The sequence below is a fragment of the Canis lupus genome, chromosome 21 (assembly GCF_011100685.1).
Source record: "Canis lupus familiaris isolate Mischka breed German Shepherd chromosome 21, alternate assembly UU_Cfam_GSD_1.0, whole genome shotgun sequence".
Taxonomy (NCBI): domain Eukaryota; kingdom Metazoa; phylum Chordata; class Mammalia; order Carnivora; family Canidae; genus Canis; species Canis lupus.
In genome coordinates this window covers 25,159,091-25,185,824 of record NC_049242.1, presented here as the reverse complement: position 1 = coordinate 25,185,824, position 26,734 = coordinate 25,159,091, and the positions used below count along the sequence as shown (strand labels likewise).

General features: G+C 45.6%; 1 pseudogene; it reads right to left on the bottom strand.

The window, feature by feature from the left end:
• Window positions 1–11,884: 11,884 nt before the first annotated feature.
• Window positions 11,885–25,602, bottom strand: LOC111091464 (annotated as a pseudogene).
• Window positions 25,603–26,734: the final 1,132 nt, after the last annotated feature.

Genomic DNA, 26,734 nt, shown 5'->3' with positions numbered 1-26,734 from the left:
CTGAGCCAAAGAAGCTGGGAGGCCAACAGAGGATGAACCAGAAAAGGTGGCCCCAGTGCTGGTTCTTACTTCATCAAGGTCTGATGGCCTTCCCTGTCCCTGGAGGCCAGTGCCCAGGCCTATTGTGTTTGAGCTTTGGTGTCCCTGACTTGCCATTGATCACTGATCTGCTTCCTTCTGGGTAGTGAGGTGCAAAGCTGTTACAGGGCCTCAGGGGAAGGATGTTTGTCTGCAGCACTCAGTACTTTAATTCCTTCAGCTAGTCCTTTGAGTGCTTTCTCTGGTACAAGTGAGCTGCTGGACCCTAAGGATATAGAAAGAAAGCAAGCAATCCCTGAGGCTCTGGGCTCTGGTTCCTTGGAGGGGTAGGGGTGGCAGACGGACAGGAGCACAGACAGTAATAACATCCTGAGATCACTTTGGCAGAGGAAGACAAATGGGCCTGGGGGAGCTTGGAGGAGGACTGTTGGTCTCCCAGCACTGCCAGGAGGACCAGATGATTCTCTGTGGACAAAAAGCTAGGAGGAAAGCTCTGGGTTATAACTAAAGGGTGATTACCAGTTTTTTCTAGAGCCATACCTTTTCCTCTTGCATTATCTCTTAAAGATGATGTCTCAGATTTGGAGTAAAGGGTACTTACTTTACTCCTTTTCAGCTCTGGACCTAACACTACCAGAAAACCTGTGCAGTTTACAGTGGCAGCTCTAACAAATGGATGCCTCTGCCCCTCGGCCAACCCCTTCCCCATCGGTTCCTCCTGGCAAATCCACTCCATTGTATTATAGATGAAGACCCAAAGAAAGGGGCATATCCAACTCAAGATCCCTCAGGAAGGACTCAGACCTCTGTCTGGAACCTGCAGATTTCCACGTAGTCAAAACCACAGGAAAGACACTCCCAAGTCCCGTCACAGGGCAAGGACCAAGGTGTGGGGTAAGCAGAGGGCAGGAGTCCAGCCCCACAAGGCGCCCCATCACAACTGACTCTGCAGCTTAGACCTGGCCTGTTCCCACCCCCTCCTCAGGATTGTCTGTCCTTCTAGCCCAGCATTTCTCAAACCAGGCTCCTTGATTTCTTGAGGGTTTCTAGCTTTAGTCATGCATGTCTACAAATATTCTACCTGAGTTTTTAAATGTAGGACCTTCACTTCAATGATAATCTAAACAAATTAATATGAGAATATCCTGGCTTAGTTGGATTTCAGAGCATCTAATAAAAGAAGCAGCTCTATAAGTCTCAGTGCCCATGTCTGGGTTTATCAGCAAATTAGTGCCAAAGAATCTCCTAAAGTGATCATATTTAATTTCAGTGCAGTGTCTCAAGTTAACCTATCAAGTCAGAGACTCACTGCTCTACTAAAATGTTTATTGGGGGTGCCTTGGTGGTTCAGTCAGTTAAGCATCTGCCTTTGGCTCAGGTCATGGTCTCAGGGTCCTGGGATAAAGCCCCAAGTCAGGCTCCCTGCACAATGGGGAGTCTGCTTCTCCCTCTCACTCTGCCTCTCTCCCTCGTTCATGCTCTCTCTTTCTCTGTCTCTCTCTGTCTCAAATGAATAAACAAAATCTTAAATAAATAAATAAAGCACATATTTCTTTCCTGCAAGATCCTGGGCAGAGAAAGAAAGGGTCAGAAGGCCTGGGTTCTAATTTTGTCTCTGTTCCCAGCTCACTAATAGCCTTGGACAACTCCTTACCCGACGTGGATCTAGATTTCTTCATTTGTAAAATAGTTAGTTTGGGTTAGACAATCCCCATGACCTCATCTGACTCTCAGGAAACAGGATTCCAAATTGTGATAAGCTACCATCTTATCCCCACCCATCCCCCCAGCCCTGACTCCCCACCCACCACATACCATACCCATTGGAGTGCTGCACTGGGCTGCTGAGAAGAGACACAAGCCAAGAAGTGGAGCCTCCAGGAAGGCAGATATCAGGCAAAGATAAAGGATGACACCCAGGGGTGTTTGGAGGTCATCAGGAAGAAGGCCACCAGGCCAAAGAGAGCTCTTTGAACCAGTCAAACTTGTCAGCTAAGACACAACTCAAAAGCCTGGAGACTCCTCCCAGAGTGCTGGGATTCCACATCCTGAGCTCTTACAAGGTCAGAAAGCTCAGCCCTCACCTGGGGGTTCTCTTCTGAGGCTCCCCAACAGGTCATATCATATCCCACCCCACTCATCCCTCTATCAACGGACCTGTGCCACCCTCTCCTCTACCCACTCCCTTCCCAGCTCACACTGGGGTCTTAAGACACAGGGGGCCCCAGGCAGTTCTGAAGTTACTTTCTCTGACCTGACCACCTTTCTCTTTCTCCTACCCTTTGGACCTGCCTAATTTCCACAGATTGCCTTGATTTTCAAGTTAGGAACCCCCTCTGTCAGGAAACCCTCCCAGATCCTCCACCCTAGACAGGGTCAGGGCCTTCATCCCTCACCCCATGGTCTGTATCAACCTCTGTCTCTCCTGTTGATCCACTGTAAATATTTTCTGTCCATCTTCCCTCCAGACTCCCTGATGCCTGTGTTAACTCAGACATGGTGGAGATGACATTCTCTTGTAGCTAAGAGCTTTTTAATTCAACAGAACTTTTGGGAAATCAGCTCCATGCTGGGCACTGCTCTGTGAGGGGCTGTGCTCCAGGTTAAATCTGGCCCTCAGGCCTTTTTCATTAGGGTAGTTCTGGTGTAAACTTGCTGTTTGCCTCCCAGGGCTAGGAGAAGTGTTCTATTAAACCTCTCTGCCTTGATGGGAAAAGGTTTGAAGCTCTGTCCCTCGGCTGGGAATTTTAGGCCTGGTGAAGCAGCTGGAGTAGGAGGAAGTGTCTGTAGGGCCCCCTGACCCTGGACTCTAGTCATGCTTGCCCTCTAGTCAGTGTTCACCAGAAACTTGGCAGACTCTTGACAGTTTTGGGACTGGATGAATGAATCTGGGCACCCTGCTGTCCTGACCCATCAATTTGTTCTGTCTTATCATCCTTTACCTAAAGGGGTCTCCTGGGGACACAGGTTAGAGAAGTGAGTGGGAGCACAATAGGGTAGGGGAGGCCAAAGGAGGGCGAATAGGTAGGGAAATGCTTGGGGATAGGTGGAGGATCTCCGCCAGATCTGGGTGGAAGTGGCAGCCTTTTCACCTGGGTGTGAGAGCATCCTAACTTTCAGTAGCTTGATCCCCATCCAGGCCTAGCTGAAGAGTCTTCAGAGCCCAGAGGTCATAGGTCATCACTTCCCAGAGAAACAAGGCCCTGTCCCAAAGTGGTCTGTTCTCAGCAACTCAGCCCAGGGGAAAGAGCACTGGGCGGTGAGTCAGGAAAAGTATATACATTTGGACAGGTTATGCCTCCTCTGTGAGACTCAGTTTTCCCATCTGCACAATAAAAAAGTAGGCTCTAACCCTTAGAAGCCCTCCAGTCAAGACAGTATATAGGCAGGACGAAGTGGAAGAAATTTTCTCTGTGCACTGGGTGCTCACTTGGTGCTCCCATATCCTCATCCTCTCTCATCTCATAGCCACAGAGTAAGAAAAACATCTCTCTGCCCCAGTACAGCTAATGGAACTGAGGGCACAGCCTGCTTTGACCCCTTCAAAAATCACACCTTTGAGCAGGGAGGGCCTTTGAACTGAAGTAAAGCTACCAAATGTTTGCTTTGGGCAAAGAAGAGTAGCTTGGGTATATTGTGTTTTGTGGTAAAATATAGGACAAAAAAATATATATAGGACAAACAAATTTACCATTTTAACCATTTCGGGTGTACAATTTGATGGCAATAAGTACATTCATGATGTCGTGCAACCATCACAACTATGTATTTCCAGAGATTTTCCATCATCCCAAACAGGAACTCTGTACCTATCAAACTAATAACCAGCCCCTGGTACCCTGTTATTCTACTTTCCATCTCTATGAATTTGCCTGTTCTAGTACCTCGTGTCAGTGGAATCATCCTATATTTGGCTTATTTTACTGATTATAATGTCTTTAAAGTTCATCCACCTTGTAGCAGGTGTCAGAACTTCGTTCCTTTTTAAGACTGAGTACTATTCCATTGTATGGCTACATCACATTTTGTTGATCCATCCATCTGTCGGTGGACACTTTTTTTTTTTTTTAATTTTTATTTATTTATGGTAGTCACACAGAGAGAGAGAGAGAGAGGCAGAGACACAGGCAGAGGGAGAAGCAGCTCCATGCACCGGGAGCCAACATGGGATTCGATCCTGGCTCTCCAGGATCGCGCCCTGGGCCAAAGGCAGGCGCCAAACCACTGCGCCACCCAGGGATCCCTGTCGGTGGACACTTAAGTTGTTTTCATCTTTTGGCTCTTATGAACATTGCTTCTATGAACATGGATATACAAATATCTTTTGAGTCTCAGCTTTCAATTCTTTTGGGTATACAAAGAAGTGAGATTGCCGGATCATAGGGCAATTCTAAGTTTAACTCTTTGAGGAACCACTATACTGTTTTTCAATAGTGGCTTCACCATTTTATGTTCCTGCCAGCAATGCTCTAAGGTTCTGATTTCTCCTGGGGACACTGGCTAGAGATACCTGTTATTTTCCTTCTTATTATTTTATAATAACAACCATCCTAATGAGTATGGTGGTATCTCACTGTGGTTGGCCTGGATATTTTTTTGTTTGTTTGTTTTTTTCTTAACAATTTTACCTTATAGAGTTCTTTTGTCAGAGAGAAGCTACTGGAGGTAATGCAGCTAGTGAGGTATATGGGCATGGAGGGTGCTCATGTGTGAGGGTACTTTCTCTTGGTCCTTCCTTCCCTGCCCTGCCCCGCCCAAAAGTCTTTAGGGTTTTATGAGGAACCTGGTGGTGCAGTGTAAAATGTCCCTGACTCATGGTCATTGAAGTCACTTCCCTTCTGGGGTACTAACTGGAGGAGGCCAAGTGTAACAGTGGCAGGAAGTGTCTCACTTTTTGTCCTTGGGGCAGGACTTTGCCAAGAAGGAGGCCCTCTCCATTTTGGCAGTCACTTGAGGTTATCAGATGTAAATAGGCCCTGGTGGAACAAAACAAGACTCTTTGTGGCCTGACAAAGGCTGCCTCTCCCAAGATCCAGTGGGATGTAGAGCCCAGGAGAAAGTTGCAGGGAACAAAGGAGCTTCCAGGGTACAAATAGAAGAAGGCCCAGCTCCTGCCCTTGAAAGTTTCAAAATTATTCAACTCTCTCCCAAGATAATCATCCCCTATAAGCATCACTGGCCAGTGACAAAGGATTGTTGGGCCCCCAAAGGGAGTTCAGTGGTGTGGGAAAGGAGTCTTACACTAGTGACAAGACTCAACTCTTCTGCTGAGGACTTAGAAGCCCCTTTGAACTTTCCCCCTGGAGAAAATTGCCTGAGCTCAGAAATATGAATGAGAGCTTTGGAATCATGCGTCCATGGCTTCTGGGGCCCTGAGCAACGAAGTGGAGCAAGGTTGGTGCTCAGCAGTAACCCTGGTTGAAATCAGCTAGCCCTGAGGGTTTTGAGCAGTCCTATGAAGCAGGAGAAAAGGCCCCCCAGAGAGGCAGATTGGACTTCCTCTTGATAAGATCTTGAGGGAGCTCAAGCAATTAATGGAGGAAAAAAAATGTGAGCGTAATTTGTGCCCTAAGTTGGGAGAGTGACCATAGCAGTTACATGTAGTTCTTAAGTTCTTAGCTTCTCTAGCTCCCAGAAGTGGGGTGGGGTGACAGGCACCAGGTAAGTGTATTATTCCTTTCTGAACTCAGACCAGCTCAAGACAACCCTGAGGAATAGGAGGGAAAGCCTCTAAGCCTCTTTCCATGCTTTGGTTCCCTGAAAGTTCTTATTAGATACCCTCCCAGCTCTTCCTCATCCTTGGGATTCCATCATGCCCCCCGCCTGGGTCTGTTTCCCAGCATAGCACTCACGTGCTCGGGTGATTTTCTGTTTATACCCTCTATCAGAATGTATCCAGCCTGTGCCCCACTCCCTCTGAATCTGACAGGGACACTGAACTCAGCTGACAGACCAAATTGACCTGAGAAGTTGATGGCAATAATAGTTGGTTAATCTAGCCAACAGAGCTTCATATACACCCCTTCCCAGATTCCATTGGTATTTTACCGGGGATCTTACTCCAAACCACAACAATCTGAATAGTAGGTTGTTAGAAGGTACCACCTCATTTCACAGTTGTGCAAAGAAGGTGTGTTCTATTGGTGGCATTCTAGGCACCTCAAAGGATGTTTGGGAGGTATTTTCTTGCCAAATAGTCATCTTCTGCTAACCCACAGAGAAGACAGTATTTTCACCTACAGGCGAGGGGCCAAAGGGGCCAAGCCCCAGCTGTGACCTTCAGTTGCACTTCTCTGGCTGAGATGCTAAATTCACACCTCCTCTGAGTCCTGAAGCAGGTTATACCAGTCACCACGAGCATGTGCTTGGGCAATCATATTTGCCTAAGATGAAATCCTGATTAGGCAGAAGGGCTCTTTAGCCTACATTATTTTCCACACGCAGCACACAAATGAAAACATTTCTTCTTAACTACACTTAGAAGAAAAAGAAAGACAAGCAGGATAAAGGGCAAGATGAGAGAACAGAGTAGGAACCAAGGGACAGAATCCTACTGGCCACCAAACCTTCATTCAATGAGTCTGCTCAACCACACTTTATATTTGCTAATTCATTATTTCAACAAAGCAATCAATCTTCATTCAGTCAATCAAAGAATGAACAAGTGTTCTTTCAATCAAATATCTTTTATGTATTGGAGCAACCCATTTCATTCATTCATTTATTCGTTTAATCGCTTTCTTTAACAAATCAACCGTCATCCAACCAACAAAGTATTAAGTAGTCACTCTTCATTCACTCAACTATGTATTCCAAATATCAAAGCTCAGGACTGGAAGAGACTTCAAAGGCCATCTAATTCAGCCAACTCAATCTCATAGGAATTTTTTCCATTGCAACCTTGCCAGGTAGTCACCCAGGCCCTATTGAATATTTCTAATAACGGGGAGCTCACTATCTTAAAAGGCTGCCTGGATTGTTGTGGGATAGCTTTGGCTGGGAGAAAATATTTTTCAAGCTCCCTTGTCATAGATCTGTTTCTGTGCTGCTTTTCAGGCCACCCAGAACAACTCAGCTCCTGTGCTAAAACAGTGCATCAATAGGTACAAATGAAGATTATGTCCTCTGGGCTCCCTCCTTCCCTCCCTGACCCTTGTGGGGAATGTTCCCTCTTTGTTCCAGTCTCTCTCTTGTGGTCAGACAGGGCTCACTTAGTCCAGGGTTCTCTCCTCATTTGGGGATTGGAATTGGCTGTCACATTCCAGGTGTGATGTGACCAGCTCTGGAGTAAGGGGACAGTCACCTCCAGTCTGAACAGACTAAGCCCCGGATTGTTTCTCATGTCTTCTATTTTGCTAAAACAATCTCCCTTCACCCTGTTCCACACCCTGCCCCCACCTTCCCTACAGCTGAGCACCTAAGGACAACTGAGCTGGAGTTGCTGAAGTCCTCAGAGATGGTCTGATCTAAAACTCTGCCCAAATGCAGGCAACAGGGATTAGGCCAGTCCTTCTTTGAGGTCCTTTGAGGTCTAAGGAAAGAGTTAAGCCATTGGGAGCAAGAGATGAGGCAGGAAAACAGAAAGAAGGAGGCAGGTAGATACTTGAGTCTGTGCATGTCATGAGAAAGCAGAGGATGAGGGAATGAAAAGATCCACTGCACCAATCAGGTTGTGGGAGCAAGTGGCAGAAACAAACTGACCAATTTTTTTTTTAAAGATTTTATTTATTTATTCATGAGAGACACAGGGAGAGGCAGACATAGGCAGAGGGAGAAGCAGACTCCCTGCAAGAAGCCTAATGCAAGACACGATCCCAGGACTCTGGGATCATGACCTGAGCCAAAGGCAGATGCTCAACCACTAAGCCACCCAGGCACCCTGATAAAATGATCAATTTAAATAGAAAAATAATTTCTTAAAAGGGACTGTAAGTAATTTGCAGGAACTGGTTTCTAGTTACAGGGTGATTTAGTGGTGCAGTACATATTTGATTCTAAAGAATTAAAGCACATGGCAGGAAAAAAATGTATTTGTTTCAGAAAATTTAAAACTTCCCTTCCTCCATGCCTCCCAAGAAGATGTATCCAGGTAGCTGAAAGGTGTTGAGTTTGCTGAAAACAAAGTCTTCTTCAGGGTGATGTTGGCCTTTCCTGTACTAGATCATAGCCTTACATCCTGGGTAAGGAAGAGAAGCCCAAAGCTGACTGTGCCACAAAAGAAGAGGGAGGTAAGGGAGCTGGGTGTAGGGAAGAACCTGGAGAGAAGAGAGGCCTGGGATCACTTAAAGGGACCAAGAACTGCCATGGGCTATTTGATGTAGAACCCTTCTCTATCACTAGATCGAAAATCTTCAATACAACATCCACTAACGCCTGTGAAGACTTTTTCCAGGGTAATTTAGCACTGAGGCTTGCTCCTTGGGGAAGAATGTGAGTGGAGGCTGTGAGGAAGGACAGTCACAGCTAGAGGGCATTTTGAGACCCTGTCCAGGGTTTGTGATGGTAAATTCAATTCTCTGCTGAATTTGGGTTTCAATTTTTACCCTAAATAAAGAGCCAAATGTATTACATGGTATCTAGAGTTAACAATACTGTATTGTGCACTTAAAACGTTGCCAAGAGGATAAATCTCATGTTAAATTCCACCATAAAAAACAAAAAGCTGAACATGCCCCTCCCTCCCCAAAGTACCAACGCAGGCTGATCCAGCCTGAGCAGAGATGGCCTTAAAATACTACCTCAGCACCAGAGGGAATCTGTGGTTGTGAAGTCAGCACTCTGATATGACCAAGAATGGATTTTTCAGAAATTATATTAATTGGGATCCTTTGCTTGTAAATCCTGGAAATTCATTTCTAATGTGTTAAGCAAGTCAAACAAACAAAACCCAAAAAACATAAAAGGGAAGGTGGAATTATTGGCTCACAAAAATGGGAAATCCAGGAATAATGCTAGCATTATTCTTCAGGAATAGCTAGATCCAGGCACACGAATCAGGTCATCAGGAATTTGTCTCCAACTCAGCACTTTGCCTTTCTCCGTGTTGGCTTCTCTCTCAGGATATACTCTTTATCTAGTGGCAAGATGACCCCCCAAGAGCTCCATCCTGACCATCTTCTACTGAAAAGAGATCACTTGCCATTCATTCTGAGGAAATGATCAGGACTGAGTCTCATGGGATTGATTGGGTTATTTCCCCAACCCTGGAGTTGGGAGGGTGAGGTCAGCCACACAGGAACTCCTTGAAATGAGAGTGCAAGCAGGAAAGTCTCCCAAAGGAAATGAAGGTGCTGATACCCGAAATGGGAATGACAGAACAGCAGTCAGTGAAAAATTGAGATATACACTCTATGAAGTAAGCTCAGGAGACTGATGTGAAAAACAAAACAACAAAACAAAACCCCCACAGATTTCCTTGTGTGACCCCAAGCTGGAAATTGATGTTTAATCCAGCTATGAAGGACACATGATTTATTTGGAAACTAGAGTGTCTCCAGGAAGGGGCGAGGTAGACTGGGGCAGATACCCTTGGCTGATTTAAGCCCCCATTCCCTCCCCTTTTTAGCCTTAGCTTCAGAGACAGGATTTCCTGGAGTGGGAGCTGCTGCTGTGGAGCTGGCTATAAGACAAGCTGAAACCTCTGGTCAAGGCCACATGCTACCAGAAAGAAGAGATGTTTGCAGAGAGTGTCATCTGGGAGACAAGAGAGGAGGATGCTGACTGTGAAATGTTATGGGGTGGTGGTGGGAGACAGAGAGAGAAGTGGCAAAAATTAAGTGTCTTTAGGCTCTGCTAGTAGGAATCCAATTCCAAGCTATAGATCAATGCCTCCATCTCTGTGCAGGAATGACCAGTGCCACTTACAGGGATGTGCAGTGGAAGGGGGAAATGCCAGGATTCAGATGCTTAGAGACAGCAGGAAGGAGACAAGTGCTCCTCACATGTGTTAAGACTGAAGAGACCTGTACCAGGAACTATTAGCCATGAGCCAGGGACAAGATGTACTTGACAGTAACTTGGCGAATCTAGCTCTGCTAGAACAGCTGCAACTGAGAGGGAGAACTTACTGAAAAAGATAGAATTCCCTGGATTTCCTAAGGGGAATATCATCCATTCTCTACCCTTTCCCTGCTCTCTGGCCCAGGAAGCTGACCTGTGTAGACTTGAATAACAGGAGTCCTGTGTTTCCAGCTTCAGGTTGGGTTTGGCCAATGGAGAGTCTCAGCTGGAGACGTGAAGAAGGAAGGAGAGTAAGGTCAAGGTATTTCTTCCCTTGTCTCCTTTCTTGTGGCAGAGGCTTGGGGTGGTTCTGCCCTCAAGGACAGGTCACTCCTCTTCTCAAAGAAGCCTACTCCACATGACTGTCATCCCACCTTCTGGTCACTGCTTCCCTTCCTCCACCCTGGCCATTCAGGCCTCGAGGTGACGACAGCACGAGGTTCTTGTACTGGAGGCTCCCCTGCACTTTGTAAATAGTCCCTCTATAAATAAAACCTCCTTCCATTTTCTGTCAAGTGGGCCATCTGTTTGTTGGTGGGACCCTGAATGATACCATCTCCGCAATTCTCCCTTTTAATGAAGTGGGGGGAGGAGGTGGGGGAGGTGAGGGGGCAGCCCTCAGAGAATAAGAAAGAGCAGCAGTTTTGGCTGAGGGACCACTGGGGAGGCTGAAGGGATATAGATACACTCACCTCCTGCTTCTGAACTCAGGCTAAAGTCCTGCGCATCCTTTATTTCCACTAGGGAGAGTCTGGGAGCAGGAGGATGGCCACTTGCTGGCATGTTACTGGTCCTTGTACTTGCTCGTCAGATTGAAAGGCAGATTAGGAATTCCAAGGTCTCATGGATTTGGTTTTTTTTCTTTTTTTTTTGGTCTCACGGATTTGAAACACTCCCCGTGACCAAGAAGGCCATCTTGTGGCTGTGCTACCTCTGAGGGAGCATACTGAATGTATCAATTTTCCCCTTTCCAAGAGTTGAGGTGTTGGGAGTTGAGGCAAGCGGGGGACTTCCTTGTGCACCAGGCAGGGGAAGGAGAGTTAAAGATGTGGGGATGGGGATCCCTGGGTGGCGCAGCGGTTTGGTGCCTGCCTTTGGCCCAGGGCGCGATCCTGGAGACCCGGGATCGAATCCCACGTCGGGCTCCCGGTGCATGGAGCCTGCTTCTCCCTCTGCCTGTGTCTCTGCCTCTCCCTCTCTCTGTGTGACTATCACAAATAAATTAAAAAAAAAAAAAAAAAAAAAACCTTAAAAAAAAAAAAAAAGATGTGGGGATGGGGCTTGTCTCTGAGGGCAGAAGTGAGAGAGAGATTCCAGGCTGAAAGTTCCACCAGCTCTCCAGGCCCCTTTTAATGCTATTGCTTCCACATTTCAACCAACAGAGACTCCAAATCTTCCTTGTTTCTCTTCCCCATCAAAGCTCAGTGTATGTATGAGGTATGGGGGAGGGAGGATGGAAGCATCCGAAAGGCTCCCTTGAAGAGACTGAGGGTGCCTGCAGGGGGGGTGGGGGGCAGGGGGGAGGAGCTTCTTTCACTGGATGCTTACTGAGCTAGAACCACATAGGCTCATCCTGATGCTGCTGCTGGTGTGGTGAGAAAGCACAGAGAACCTGGGCCACGTTCCCCGTGAGACTGGGGGTGTCTGTGAACATAGATAGTAAACCAGAGAGTTCTGAAGGTTGGAGGTTCATGAAAGGGCCGATGTGAGCAAGCTTGTCAGGACCAGGATATGGTGGGCCTGGGAGGAAAAAAACAATGAGTCTACCCTGCCCAGTTCCTCCTACTTCCACAGCTCCATGTGACAGAGCATAAGGGTTAGAGGAGGGGCAGGGATAGACAGATGGTCAGGAAGCCAGGTCGCCGCATCTATAGAAGTCCTTGGCAATCAGGGGGCGGGGATTAGAGCTGAACAGCACTGAAGAAATCACACATATCTCCTCTTTGGAGACCACCACACCATAGAGGCCACCACAGGCAGAAATACCCAGAATAAGGTCAGGAAATCCTTTCCACTGCAGAGGGAGATCAGGGTGGCAGGAGGTTTCATGAAGCTTCCTCCTCACCCCAGGAGTGGTCCGTCCTCTCACCAACCCTGCTGTAGTCACAGTTCTAACCTGGGTAGGGATGGGGGACAGTTGTGATTCAGATAGCTGATAAAAGCTTTAAATTGGACTGGTCTGAGTTTTAATAACTGAATGAGACCAGAAAGTTATAAAACCCCCACCTATGATATTAAAAAAGAGTCAAGAGGGTGACAGGCACTGAGGGGGAAACTTGATGGGATGAGCACTGGGTGTTATGCTATATGTTGGCAAATTGAACTCCAATAAAAAAAATTGTGGTGTATCTATTTATAGGAAATATTTAGGATCTTATCTTACTATGATTGTGAATGGGATAATTTCTTCCACTTAAATCCATACCCACTGTATAACACCAGACACTGTTTCAAACCCATTATATAGCAAGTAACTTGAAACTTACTGAAACCAAGTTGACCTTGCTTTATAAAGCTGGAGGTGAGCCACACACACACACACACACAAAAATAAAATTAAAAATATAATAAATAAATAAATAAATAAATATAAAAAGAGTCAAGGGAGTGACCAGGGGACTCAGGATTGCTTCAGCTGTCTACCTTAACAGGTTAAAACTCCTCAACAACAAGTTGCAGTAACAAAATGGCCACTGGCCATTCCACCGACCTTGAGCAGAGGCAGCACCTTTGCATTCACCTCAGAATGCCCAAGAAAGTCCTGAGGAAAAAAAAAAAAAAAAAAAAAGAAAGTCCTGAGATTCCCTCTGAGTAGGCCGTCTTGGGTGATGAGGCCACTCCTGAACCAATCATTGTGGTCAAGAGACCAAATGTCTGATTAGTCAAGTTTGGGTCATATTTGCACCCCTGAAGTTAGCTTCCCTGGAACCACAGAGTTCCCAAACGGGATGTAGGTATTACAGGGAAGAAGGAAGGGAAGATGAATTTGGGGAAGTATTGCATTACGGATTTTCCCCATTCGCTCCTCCGAGAGCATAGAATTTCTGCCCCCGGAAGAAAGTGGAACTAAAACTAAAATTCCAGGTGTTTTATGATTCCCAGAATAAGAGCCTGTGGATGGTTGAAGACAATGTTAATGGGTCCATAAGAGTGGCAGAGCAGAGTTAAATATCCCTGCAGGAAGATGTAGGGAGCGCCAGCACTCCTACAGGGAGTCCAGGGACCTGATGCTGGATGGGCACCAGGATGGAGGGGGAGCAGGAATGGACTGCTACAGGGAGAAAAGTCGTGTGTGTGTGTGTGTGTGTGTGTGTGTGTGTGTGTGTGTGTGTATTTTTCTGAAGTAAAATTGTGAAAGAGAAAGTGAAAGAAGCCACACACACACACAAAAGATAGAAAGAAAGGAAGAAAGAAAAAAAAAAAGCCATTTTCTCTGTTTCCCATAAGAAACCAGCTAAAAAGTCAATTTTCCTGTTATGGGCCAAAGTGGGGAAGCAAGGTGACTAAATGTGGTACCTTGGATTGGTTTCTGGCACAAAAGAGGACATTACTCGGAAAAATGGTGAAATCCAATGAAAGTCCACAGTGTAGTTAACAGTAATTACTGATGTCAGTTTCTGAGTTGTGTTAAAGGCACGGGAAGAACATCAGATATTAAAAACAGCTGGGGAAAGGGGGGAAGCTGGGGAAAGGGTATATGGATCCCTCTACACTATCTTTGTGACTTTTCTATAAATCTAAAACGATTCCAAAATAAAGTTTGTTTTTTAACAGGTTCGTTTTTTTTTTAATTTTATTTTTTATTTATTTATGATAGTCACAGAGAGAGAGAGAGAGAGGCAGAGACTCAGGCAGAGGGAGAAGCAGACTCCATGCAGGGAGCCTAACGTGGGACTCGATTCCGGGTCTCCAGGATCACGCCCCGGGCTGCAGGTGGCGCTAAAACACTGCGCCACCGGGGCTGCCCCACAGGTTCATTTTTTATGCTGTAGATTCATTTTTACTGTGTGGCAAAGCCTCACATCTGGGATTATACATTTTTTTGAATATTTTATTTATTTACTTGGCAAAGAGAGGAGAGCACAGGCAGGGGGAGCAGCAGGCAGAGGGAGAGGGAGAGGGAGAAGCAGGCTTCCCGCCAAGCAGGGAGCCGGATATGGGGCTGAATCTCAGAACTCTGGGATCATGACCATTCCAAAGGCAGAGGCTCAACCAACTAAGCCACCCAGGCACCCCTAGGATTATACATTTAAATTAATACTCATCTAAAAAAAAATTAATACTCATCTGCCTTTAGGTATCATGGCATCACCAGTGTAGGGTGGGGTCAGTGGAAAGAACTGAGTGCCAGCTATAACTCCTCCAGGATCCTGTCAACTGGCGTGTGTGGATGAGATGGAGCCTGTCGTGCACTTAGCATGGGGCCAGGCACATAACTAGTGCCCAATGGGGGTTAGCAGTCCTCACTCTGCCCACACCTGGAGATGTTATAATGTGCCTGCCCTCTCCCCTTGGCCTCCCACATCCCTTATCTGGGAGGTGGGGTGAGTTGTTCAGCTGCTTAATCAAGTCTTTCCACAGGGCTAAGAACCCCAGCCCTGAGGCCTTTGCATCTTTGGTGCAAATTGGCTATGCCTCACCTCCTACTATGTGCGTGGACAGCTGAGATGACTCTACTGGGCTCTGACCTGATTAATGTCATTCAATCCTTACATCAGCCTGGGAGGGTAGGGATCACTGTCCCCATTTTACAGACAGGGGCGTTGAGGCTGCAGAGGCTGGTATTTGCTTTCTCTCAGAGCAGCCTCCTGAGACAGATAAGACAAACAGCACCAATAACTCAGAGGCCAGGTGAGCCAGTAAGCAGAAAAAATGGGGAGTGCTGGAGAACTCAGAGAGGAAAGTTCACCTCTGTGTCCCATAGTCAGTGGCCTTTGGAACTAAGAAGGTTTCCAGGGAGCAGGGGATGAAGAGAGCATCCAAGAAGTGGAAATAGCAACAGGCTTGGCACTGAGATGGAATTCCTAGAAGTCCAGCGGTTCTCAGACAGTCTGTCTGGGTGGGCTAGAGCCCAGGATCCACGCAGAGAGTGGGTTGGGGCCGTAATCAGAAGGATTGGTGGGACCCCACAGGGCCCTTGACATCCCACTCCCTGGAATGAATCCTGCCCTGAGGCCAACATTCACATTCCATCATCTGTAGCTAAGGACTGCCTACTCTAGGACCTCTTTGTTTCTGTTGGAAGGAGATCCCTGCTAGGGCCTTTATGGGTCAGTACCGGGAGGACTCAAAATAGGGCATAGATGGGAGAAACAAGTTGGTATCTGTTTTGTGCCAGGCCCTAAAATGGACTGTGGGGATCAAGATGACTCAATCCCCTTGCCCTAGGAGAACTTGGGCTGGGGAGTATACTGACTGCCATGCACAATGTGGTGAGCTAGTCCATGAGAAATAAGGCTGAGTACTATGGGTGCTCAGAGAGAGCCCCCAGTCTCTGGGGGTGGAGGGTCTCCCTGGCCAGACCTGGGAACCAGGTAGCCAACAGAATCAGCATCCTATTGAGAAGGAGAGCCCTGAGTTCTTTGGCTGCCTCTCCAGGAGGAGAATCAGATCCAGGAAGCAGTGGGGCCCCACCAGAGGGTAAACCAGCAGGGTAAACCAGGCCTCCCCATGTGGGCAACCATCTTCCCACAGGAGGGTGGTATCTGGGCATGGCCCCACAAGCAGGGCCTATTGAGCAGGAGGCTTGGCTTCCAGCAGATGTGATGGCCTCTCACTGTTCTATATTGACCTCTATAGCTCATCCAATGCGTGTAATGCTCTGATCTTGCCATTTGCCAGCCATCTGGAGCCAGACCAACCCAGTATCTCATTTCACATGCTGAGGTGTGTGACACCAAAGTCCAGGACCCTCTGAAGTGCTCTGGCTACTTCTCCAAGAACATGCACAGTGCTATAGGCCCAACTCAAAACTTGCATTTTTCTGCAGAGCCTTAGGGAAAGCCTTGTCTCTATGATGGTGAGAATGCAGGCAGTGTGCTTGTGTACTTGTAAGTGTTGTCCATTACTTGGGGAGGCTTTCTTCACACAAGCTTTCTTTCTATTCTTGTTAGATGAGTGGAAAGGAGCCAAGATGACTCCCTATCAGAGGAAACTTCATGATTTCAGGGAAGAACAGCCTGGAGGGACTTGGAGGTACATGGGATATTAGGAAGGGAACAGAGAGTCTCGGGGTCTTAGATGAGATGTGGAAAGAAGGACCATGGGGGCTGGATACAAGGTGGATCCTGCCACAATCAGCATGGGACCTGAGATGATTGGTATAGGTAGGGAGAAAGAGAAGGGCACCTGTGGACAGGGAGCTTGCCTGGAACTTTCCCTGACCCTGTCAAGGATTACAGGATCCTGGATCATCAGAGACAAAGGAGCTATAGACCCATGGCACCCAACCCATTACATTGAAAGGAAGACTAAAGTCTAGAAGGAAAGATGGCATGTCCTAGACCATCCAGTGTGTCAGGGCAGGTCCAGCCTCAAACCAGGGTCTTACCTCCCTGATTAGAGCATTTCCTTTTCCCACTCAGGCAAGTGAAACCCAGCAGGCAATGTTCTATCTGGGACTGGGGAAAGAGCCTGTGGAGAGACTGTCTCTGCCTTATTTCTCAGGTAACAAAGTGTCAGAGAGGGGCAGGGACTTACCCAAGGTCAGGCAGCCAGAGAGCAACAAAACCCACTCATTAGACTCAGGTGTCCCGACCCCTAGCCCAAGCAATGTCTCCCAAGGAGAGGAGAAAGGAGCTCACATTTACTGAACATCTGTTATGTACCAGGTCCTTGACACATATTCTTTCCAATCCCCAAAACTCTGGAGATCGATGTTCTTGTCCATGTTTAACAAACCAGAGAACAGAGGTTTGGAAAGGCAAAGCAACTTGCCCGAAGCCACACAGCTGAGAGATGGCAGCACAGAAACTCAAGCCCATGTCCACTATTTCCAAAGCCTGTGTTCTCATTCTTAACCAGGCTAGGTGGGGTTTGGGACCCAGGGCTGACAATGCAAGGAAGTGGCTGGGGAAGCCAGGGGCAAACTCCAGGCACTGCCCAGGCTCCCAGCAGCTCGGTTATACCAGTGATAAAGATAAACAGATATGACCATGGGACAGCAGGATCCTGCCTCCCACTGACAGGGTGGGTTTTTTTTTTTTTTTTTTTTTTTTTTTTTTTTTTTTTTTTAAGGTGTATTGATCCACACCCTGCAACAAAACCACACAAAACAAATAGCTGACGGCATAGTTTCTGGTGTTGCTGAGATACTCCTTACTAAGTGGCTTGGGGCCAAGCACCCCTGGCCTCAGAAACTCAGATTCCTAGATTGATTTAGGAATTTAGATGCTCTCACAGCTCTAACACGGAGAGGTCTCCCAAGCTGCCAATCTACCCCAAGAGAGGAATCCTCTCAACAGACTTCCCAATGAGGTTCATCCAACCCTGCTCTCATACCCTCACTGCCTATCTCTAGAAGCTGCCCCTTTTGCTGCGGGACTGCCCTCCTCACTCTGACCTGAGACCAGGGTCCTGGGACATCCCCAGGGTCTCCTTTGTGGCCCAAAGTTAGCTGCCCTAGGACTGTGACTCTGCATATTCTCTGCTTTGGGTCTGAAACTACCTGGCCAGGGGCATCAGTGCCTAAGCCATTCCTGAGAAATGGGCACAAAGCTACGAAGAAGAGCTGGTTATTCTCCTCCTATTTTCTAGGCTTTATGCCTCTACTAATACAGCCAGACATCAAATCCACCTTTGTGCTGACCACATCCCACTGTGTTCTTGTCATCTCAGGTCCCAAGCCTTTTAAAATTGATCCAAGAATAGGATCTTGCATTTCTTTTTTAAATTTCCAATGAGTTAATACTAGCCATTCATTGTGATATGGTGCTTTACGGTTTATATACAGCACCTTCACATGCATCATTTCCTTTCATGCTTAAGACAGTTGCTGGACCCCACAGAGATGGCTGATGTGAAGTGTCCCCCTGGGGAGGCTGGTCCCAGCAGGAGTCCCAGCAACAGCTGCTGAGATGACAGTGAACATTAGGTGGTCAGGATCCTATGCTCTGAGGAGTGATAGATACCAAACCATAGGAGGCCAAAGAAAGGAAAACTGTGTGCAGCCTGCAAACATATCCAAAAAGGCTTCCTTGAGGGATGCCTCAGAGGCAGCTCAGAGCTTGAGGCAGGGCTCCAGGAACAAGTGTGATTGGGAGCCTGCAGGATCAGGGGAGAATGAGGGGAGCCCGCTGGGTTTGGGTGGAGTCTTCTCAACGCAGAAGATGGGCCAAATGCTTTTGAAGGTTCCCCGACCAGTGTGTGGGTCCCTTCAAATAAGTATTACCAAACTTCTTTCCATGTCATTGGCTGGGGAGGAAACAAAAGCTTAGCCAGGACTAGAGCCAGGGTGTCCTCGAGGGCTCCTTAGCCAGAATCTTTATCCACCCTGAAGCAGGCTGGCCCACCAGTCATCCTGTGCTCCATTAGTTGGCTTGAGGAGGAGAAAACTTGCTCTTGTCCTCTTGGGCTCCCGCCTGGTGGGGAAGACAGGCTTTCTCATTTTGTGTGAGGTCATTTAGGCAAACAGATTCCAGGAAGGCTGATGGTGGAAATTGGGCACTGGTGACAAGCCTGTAGGCATAATTCCGGAGCCAGACCTGGATCCCATCTCACACTCCTGATTTTGGGCCTACCTACAGTAAGGTTTTTGGGAACTGGGTCTGACTACAGATCAGAGAGGACCCACCCTGGTCCAGAGGCTGGGCTCATGGGTGGGTCCAAGCTAAACTTCCACACAAGGGTCCATTGTGGTTGCATGGGCTGGCCTTGGGCTCCACCACCCCTTCCGGCTCCTGGAAAATAAATGCTTCCCGTCTGGCAGCTTCTGGAGCAGCCTGTCCTTGGCCAAGGCGCCTGCCCCACACCCAGGCCTCTGTAACCCAGGGGAGATCCTGGACTCTTGCAGCTTCAGGTCCAGCCCCCACTTCATAGCCAGAGTCCCTGAGGCTCAGGGCAGGTGGACACAGGCCGAAGCAGCTGGCCAGGACCGGAATCGACCAGAATCGTGATCAGAACTCAGCACTCTGGGGTGCCTGGCAGGCTCAATTGGAAGAGCATGTGAATCTTGACTTTAGGGTCATGCATTTGAGTCCCACATGGGGTGTAGAGATTACTTTTAAAAAAAAGAAAAGAAGAAGAAGAGGGAAAAAAAAAAACCCAGCACTCTGGCCATTTTTCCAGTTTACTATCCACAGGACGCTGCTAGTAGACTTGGACCCAGAGAATGAAAGGGGCTGTCCCATTGTATAGCTGCCAATTGTGGCAGAGTCTGAGAGAAATGACTGGTTCCTAGGGGGTTGCTTGCCTACCCTAGACCTCTTGGGAGATCTGGGCTTTCTCAGTTCAGCTGTGTGCCCTTGAGAGGATGGCTGTTCCTCTACATCTGGAGATTAGGAGGATTTCAACTGTCAGTCTAGCCCTGACATCCTGAGTTTTCAAATCAAGTGTGGACACACTGGATGGGATGAGGAAAAGAAGCTCTGGAATGTAAGGTTTGGCAGCTTGCACCAGAGCTGAGGCTCTGGGGACCCCAGAGGCTCCCAGCTCTTGCCTGGGCTGACAGCGCCACCTGGGGCCCAATCGGTGGAGTCCCACTGGGGCTCCCAGTATGAGCCTTCACTCAGTGAAGTGACAGCAGCAAGTCTGGGGCAGAGGAGGGGGTCTGAACACCACAGGGCCATGGAGGAGAGGAATTACCATCATGGCAATTCTCACTGGCTAGCTTCTGGGCCAGTGTGGGGCCAGACACTGGAGAACCTCAAGAAGTTGATCATGATCTAATGGAGACCGGGGACGTGGAGGTAGAAGCCCAGGGCTAGACACGGGGAGCTGGTTCTCAGACAATTGCCTACAGAAGCAAATTACTGAGGGCATTCTCAACTCAAGGAAGAGCCTGTGCCAAGGCATGGAGGAGTGAGTTTATGTGTGTAAGCTTGAGGGTGACAGCGGAGGAAAGTAGACATACGAGTATGAGAGCAGAAGGGTCACAGCCCCAGATACCTGTGGCGAACACAGCCACCCCATAAGTCCTGCTTTGACCCCCCAGTGCTGGCAGGACTAGAGCCCCTACGTCAAACTCTAACCCCACTTCCTCTGAGTCAAGCTACCCATCTGAGGTCCTCATTTCTGACGCCTCATTTCTTCCCCAAAGCCAGGGCCTGTCCACAGGCTGATCCTAGGGACACAATCCTGAGGTCTCTCTGGCCTCCAGGGAGCCTGGGCATAGTTCTTGGGCCAGTGGAAGAATCTCCAAGAAGTTAGTGAACTCTAAATTTATGTTCTTCAGCTGTTACATGGGCATAATAACAGTGCCTACCCCATGGAGATGTGGTGAGGATCAAATGAGAAAAATGCATATAAAGCCACCTTGCTAACATGAGTTGGTGCCAGCTTAAGAGGCATCTTCCCATTGCCCAATCCTCTGAGCACATCCCTTCCAGAAGGATAAGCTCCAGGACTTCAGATCTTGCCCCTCCTGCTGCCTTCCCCAAGGCCTCAGGTCTTTTTCTACTTTCCTGAGCCCAGAGAGGCTCTACTATGTGCCCCACAGAGTGATTTGTTTGTTATATTTCTCTCAGTTTTTTTTTTTTTAAGAAAATGTAAACTACAAAGGAAAAAAGAGGTACACGATGAGCATCCATATGCTCCCCTGCGTTCAACAATTAATGATTTGCCTTATTTACCTCATTGCTTTCTCATTTTTAAAAATAATCTGAACTGGGGCACCTGATTGGCACAGTTGGTTAAATATCTGACTCTTGGTTTGGGCTCAGGTTGTGATCTCAGCATTGTGAGATCAAGCCCTGCATCAGGCTCCATGCTCAGTGGGGAGCTTGCTTGGGATTATCTCCCCTTCCCTTCTGTTGCCCCTCCCCCCTCTGTAAAACAAGTAAATAAATCTTTAAAAAGAAAATTTTAAAAATCTCAACCATTTGAAGGTGTCTGGCTGGCTCAGTTGGTAGAGCATGTAGCTCTTAATCTCAGGGTCATGAGTTCAAGCCCCATGTTGGGCATGGAGCCTAGTTAAAAAGAAAAATCTGGGGGCACCTGGTTGGCTCAGCAGTTGAGTGTCTGCCTTTGGCTCAGGTCGTGATCCTGGAGTCCGGAGATCAAGTCTTGCATCTAGCTCCCCGGCAGGAAGCCTGTTCTCACTCTGCCTATGTCTCTGCCTCTCTCTGTGTGTCTCTCATGAATAAATAAATAAAATCTTTTTTAAAAAGCTGAACCATTTGAAAGTACATTGCAGCTATCATGACACTAGATGATACTTAACATCTGAGCATGTAGCTTCTGAACAGTTTCCTACACAGTCATCATCACAAACCTAAGAAAAGGATGAATAATTCCATACTATCATCAAATTCCATATTCGTATTTCTCCCAATTTTCCCCGAATGTATTTTACATCTGCTTTTGTGGGGAGAGATCCAGGATTTGATCAATGTTCACTCATTGCATTTGATTGTTGGTCTCTTCATTCTCTGGAAATCACTTTTTTCTTCCCCAAATCGGAAAAATTACAAAAGAAAATAATCTGTAACATGACCACTTTGAGCTACCCAAGGTTGGCATTTCAGTCTTTCCTTTCAATTAAAACATTCTCAATACATATGGCATTTTAAAAATAACATCTCCACTGAGGTATAATTCACATATTAGGTAACTCACTTATTTAGAATATATAATTCAATGGTTTTTAGAATATTCACAGATATGCACAACCCAACACTACAATCCATTTTAGAACATTTCTGTCACCCCCCCAAAAAAATCCTATACATTTTAGCTATCACCCCACAGCCCTAAGCAACCACAAATCTACTTTCTATCTCTATAGACCTACCTACTGTGAACATTTTATATAAATGGAATATATGGGGTACCTGGCTGGCTCAATCAGAAGAGCATGTGACTCTTGATCTTGGGGTTGTGAGTTCCAGTCCCGTGGTGAGTGTAGAGGTTACTTAAATAAATTTCTTAAAAACTAAAAAAAGATGAATGGAATTATATAGTATGTGGTCTTTCATGACTTTTTCCATGTAGCATAATGTTTTCAAGGTTCATCCATGTTGTAGCATATATCGATACTCCATTCCTTTTTTTTTAATTTTTTATTTTTATTTATGATGGTCACACAGAGAGAGGGAGAGAGAGAGGCAGAGACATAGGCAGAGGGAGAAGTAGGCTCCATGCACCGGGAGCCCGATGTGGGATTCGATCCCGGGTCTCCAGGATCGCGCCCTGGGCCAAAGGCAGGCACTAAACCGCTGCGCCACCCAGGGATCCCTCCATTCCTTTTTATGGCCAAATAATACTGCATTGTATGGATATACCGTATTTTGTTTACCCATCCAACAGTTGATGGACATTTGAGCTGTTTCTACCTTTTAACTATTATGAATAATGCTGCCATAAACATTTGTGTTCAAGTTTTTGCATGAACATATATTTCAATTTCTCCTGGGTAGACACCTTGGAGAGGAATTGCTAAGTCATATGATGACTCTATGTTTAACTGTGAGGACTGATAAGCTGTTTCTCAAGCAATTGTACCATTTCACATTCCAACCAGCAATCTGTTAGAATTCTGATTTCTATATAGCCTTGCCAGCATTTGTTAGTTTCTGACTTTTTTTTCTTCCAAATTGTAATTTAAATTCTAGTTAGTTTACATATAGTGTATTATTGGTTTCAGGAGTAGAATTCAATGTTTCGTCACTTACATACAATATCCAGTACTCATCACAAGTACCTCCTTAATACCCATCACTCATCTAGCCCATTCTTCCACCCTCCTCCCTCCATCAACCCTCAATTTGTTCTCTATTATTAAGAGTCTCTTATGGTTTGTTTCCCTCTCTCCCTCCCTTTTTTGATCCCTGTTTCCATATGTTCATCTGTTTTGTTTCTTAAATTCCACGTATGAGTGAAATCATATGGTATTTGTCTTTCTCTGACTGACTTATTTTGCTTAGCATAATATACTCCAGCTCCATTCATGTCATTGCAAATAGTAAGATTTAATTCTTTTGATGGCTGAGTAATGTTGAGAGATAGAGATAGATTAATAGATAGGATATAAATGATATATATATGATATATAAATGAAATATATGGAGTGCCTGGCTGGCTGGTATATATACATACCGCATCTTCTTTATCCATTCATCCATCAGTGGACACTTGGGCTCTTTCCATAGTTTGGCTATTGTTGATAATGCTGCTGTAAACATCGGGGTGCATGTATGCCTTTGAATTAGTGTTGTTGTATTCTTTGATGAATACCCAGCAAGTGTGATGGCTGGATCATAGGGCAGTTCTATTTCTAACCTTTTTAGGAACCTCCATACTGTTTCACAGAGTGGCTTCACCAGTTTGTATTCCCACCAACAGTGTAAGAAGGGTTCCCCTTTCTCTGCATCCTCACCAACATCTGTTGTTTCCTGTCTTGTTAATTGGAGCCATTCTGACAGGTGCAAGGTGATATCTCATCATGGTTTTGATTTGTATTTCCCAGATGCTTTGCTGAGTGATGCTGAGCATCTTTTCATGTGTCTGTTAACCATCTGGATATCTGAATTTTTTACATAGCCATCCTTGTGGTTAAGATGTATCTCACTGTGGTTTTGATTTGCATCTCCTTGATGACTAAGGATGTCAAGAATCTTTTCTTGTTTTATTGTTTATTTATCTACGCATTTATTTTCCATCTTCTTTGGAGGAAATGTTTAGTTAGATCCTTTGCCCATTTTTTAAATTGGGTTACTTATTTATTTGTTTTTGCAGGCAAGAAAACCTTTTATTTTAAACCACAAATAGTCAGCAGATGGCCACAACTATTCATGTTTCATTAAGATCACATAAAATCTAGATTAAAAAGCACCACTGATTACTACTCTAGAAAAACTGTGTGAAAAATTCAAATGCGCACAGTAAAAATACCACAGCATGCACAGGACTCAATTTCTAAAGCAAGTGCACAAAATACTGCATCAACTTTACACACAGCTTCCAATATCAAATTGATATTTATTTTACTTGAGATTGATGGAAATTTCCAAAAAGCATGATCATGAAAAGGTAAAATGTCCATCCTTTTATGTCTTTGCATGCCAACTAGTAATGCCCTAAAAATTAGCATTTACAAAGTACTTGGTAAAAATATCTTTTAAAAGTTGTCCCAAGGGGTACATAAAACCAACTCCAATTTCTGACAATTCGTTCTGCTGTTTTCTGGGTGCCTTCAGCTAGAGTTTCACCATTTTCAGATGGTGCAGTCCCTTGCTTTCCAGCTTCTTGCTCTCCCTCTTTCCTTTGGTACCTTTGTTAGTCTTTGTTCCAGGTTCTTTGTTAGCAGATGTTTTTCTTGGTTTAGGTTCAGGTTTTGGTGGAGTGGGTTTTGCTAACAATCTGGCAGACAGTCTGGTGGTCTCCTATTTAGTTGCTTTGGATCTATCCTTGTCTTCTGTATTCTCTGGAGGCTTTCTCTGGGGCACAATGACTATGTTTGTGCAGCAGCTGAAAAAGTATAGCAATAGGCTCTACCCACTGGCACCACCACTGCAGCTCCTCATGTAAAGGGCACAGGAGAGCCTGGCCTCTCTGACCAGCATCTCCTGGTTTGTGTGTGTGTGTGTGTGTGTGTGTGTGTGTGTGTGTGTGTTTAATTATTGAATTGCAATCTTTTTTAAAAAATATATATTCTAGATCCAAGTCCCTAATCTCATATGTGATTTGCAAATATTTCCCCTTATTCTGTGGGTTGTCTTTTCATTTCCTTGAGGGTATTCTTTGATTTTTCATTTTGATGAAGTTCGATTTGTATATTCTTGTTGTTGTTGTTGTTGATCAAAAGCGTTGATGTCCTATCTAAGAATCTATTGCCAAATCCAAGGTCCTGAAGATGTACTCTTACATTTTCTTCTAAAAGATTTGTGCTTTTAGTTCTTCCATTTCAGTATTTAATCTATTTTGAATTAACTTTTGTATGTGATATAAAGGAAGCATTCAGCTGTGTTCTTTTGCATGTGGCACCAATTGTCCCAGCAGCAGAATGCTGAGAGGATGAGAAATGCTGGCGGCCTTCCTGTCCAGCGAAGATAACAGAGTCTTTTGCGGGGAGCTGGAAGAAGAAGGAACCCTGTGTTCTTAGCTTCACCTGCCTACAGTGGAGCTTCCATCATGTTGAGGTGGTGGGGGCAGGGAGAGAGTGAATCATGGTTCAGATGCTACAAACTCTTATTATTCTTACCAAGATTTAGTAGATTTTCCTGAGTGAACATTCTTTCATTTGCTGTATGCCTTAATGACAATTTCTGGAGAATATATATCATATATAAAAAAAAATCTCCAACAGTTATGGTTATTCCAACCGGGAAAAGGGTCTGCAGGGTCCCTCACACCACCAATCCAGAAGTTGTCCACCAGCTCATTCCTTTTTATTGCTAAGTAGTATTCCATAGTTTGCATGTACCACACTTTGTTTATCCATTTCCTCACTGATGGACGTTGGATTGTTTCTAGTTTGAGATATTACAAATAAAGCCGCTTTGAATAATATTTGTGTACCAGTCTTTCTTTGTTTGGACATATGCTTTCATTTGTCTTGAGTACATGTCTAGAAGTGGAATTGCTGGATTATATGGTAGGTTTAAGTTTACTTTTTAAGAAATTGTTAAACTATTTTCCAAAGTGGCTGTATCATATTACATTCCTGCCAACAGTGTCTGAGAGTTCTAGTTGCTTCATGTCTTCACCAACACTCAATATAATCGCTTTAAAAAACTTTAGCCATTGTAATAGATGCATAGTGGCATCCCATTGTGGTCTTAATTTGCATTTCCCTAATGACTAATGAACAATGTGTTTGAGTATCTTGCATCTGTGTTCATGAAAGATTGGTCTATAGTTTTCTTTTCTTGTCTTTGTCTGGTTTTGGTATTAGGGTGATTCTGGCCTCACAGAATGGGTTAGGAAGTATTCTCTCTGCTTATAGCCTCTGAAAGATATTGTAAGGAATTGGTATAATTTTTTTGTTAAATGTTTGGTAGAATTCACCAGTGAACCCATCTGGGCCTGGTGTTTTCTGTTTGCAAAGGTTCTTAGTCATTGATTCAATTTCTTGAATAGAGATAGGCCTATTTAAATAGTCTACTTCTTCTTTGTGTGAGTTTCTGCAGATTGTGTGTTTCAAGGAATTGGTCCATTTCACCTAGGTTATCAAAATTGTGGGCATAATTGTTCACTATATTACCTTATTATTCTTTTTATGTCCTTGGAATCTATAATGAATTTCTCCCTTTCATTTCTGATATTAGTAATCTACAGCCTCTCTTCTTGGTTAGCCCAGCTACAGATGTATCATTTTATTATCTTTTCAACAACCAGGTTTTGATTTCATTAATTTTTCTCTATTGATTTTTCCTTTTAAAAAAAGTATTTTACTTATTTATTCGTGAGAGACATGGAGAGAGAGAGAGGCAGAGACACAGGCAGAGGGAGAAACAGGCTCCATGCAGGGAGCCTGACGTGGGACTCGATCCCCAGTCTCCAGGATCAGGCCCTGGGCTGAAGGTGGCGCTAAGCCTCTGAG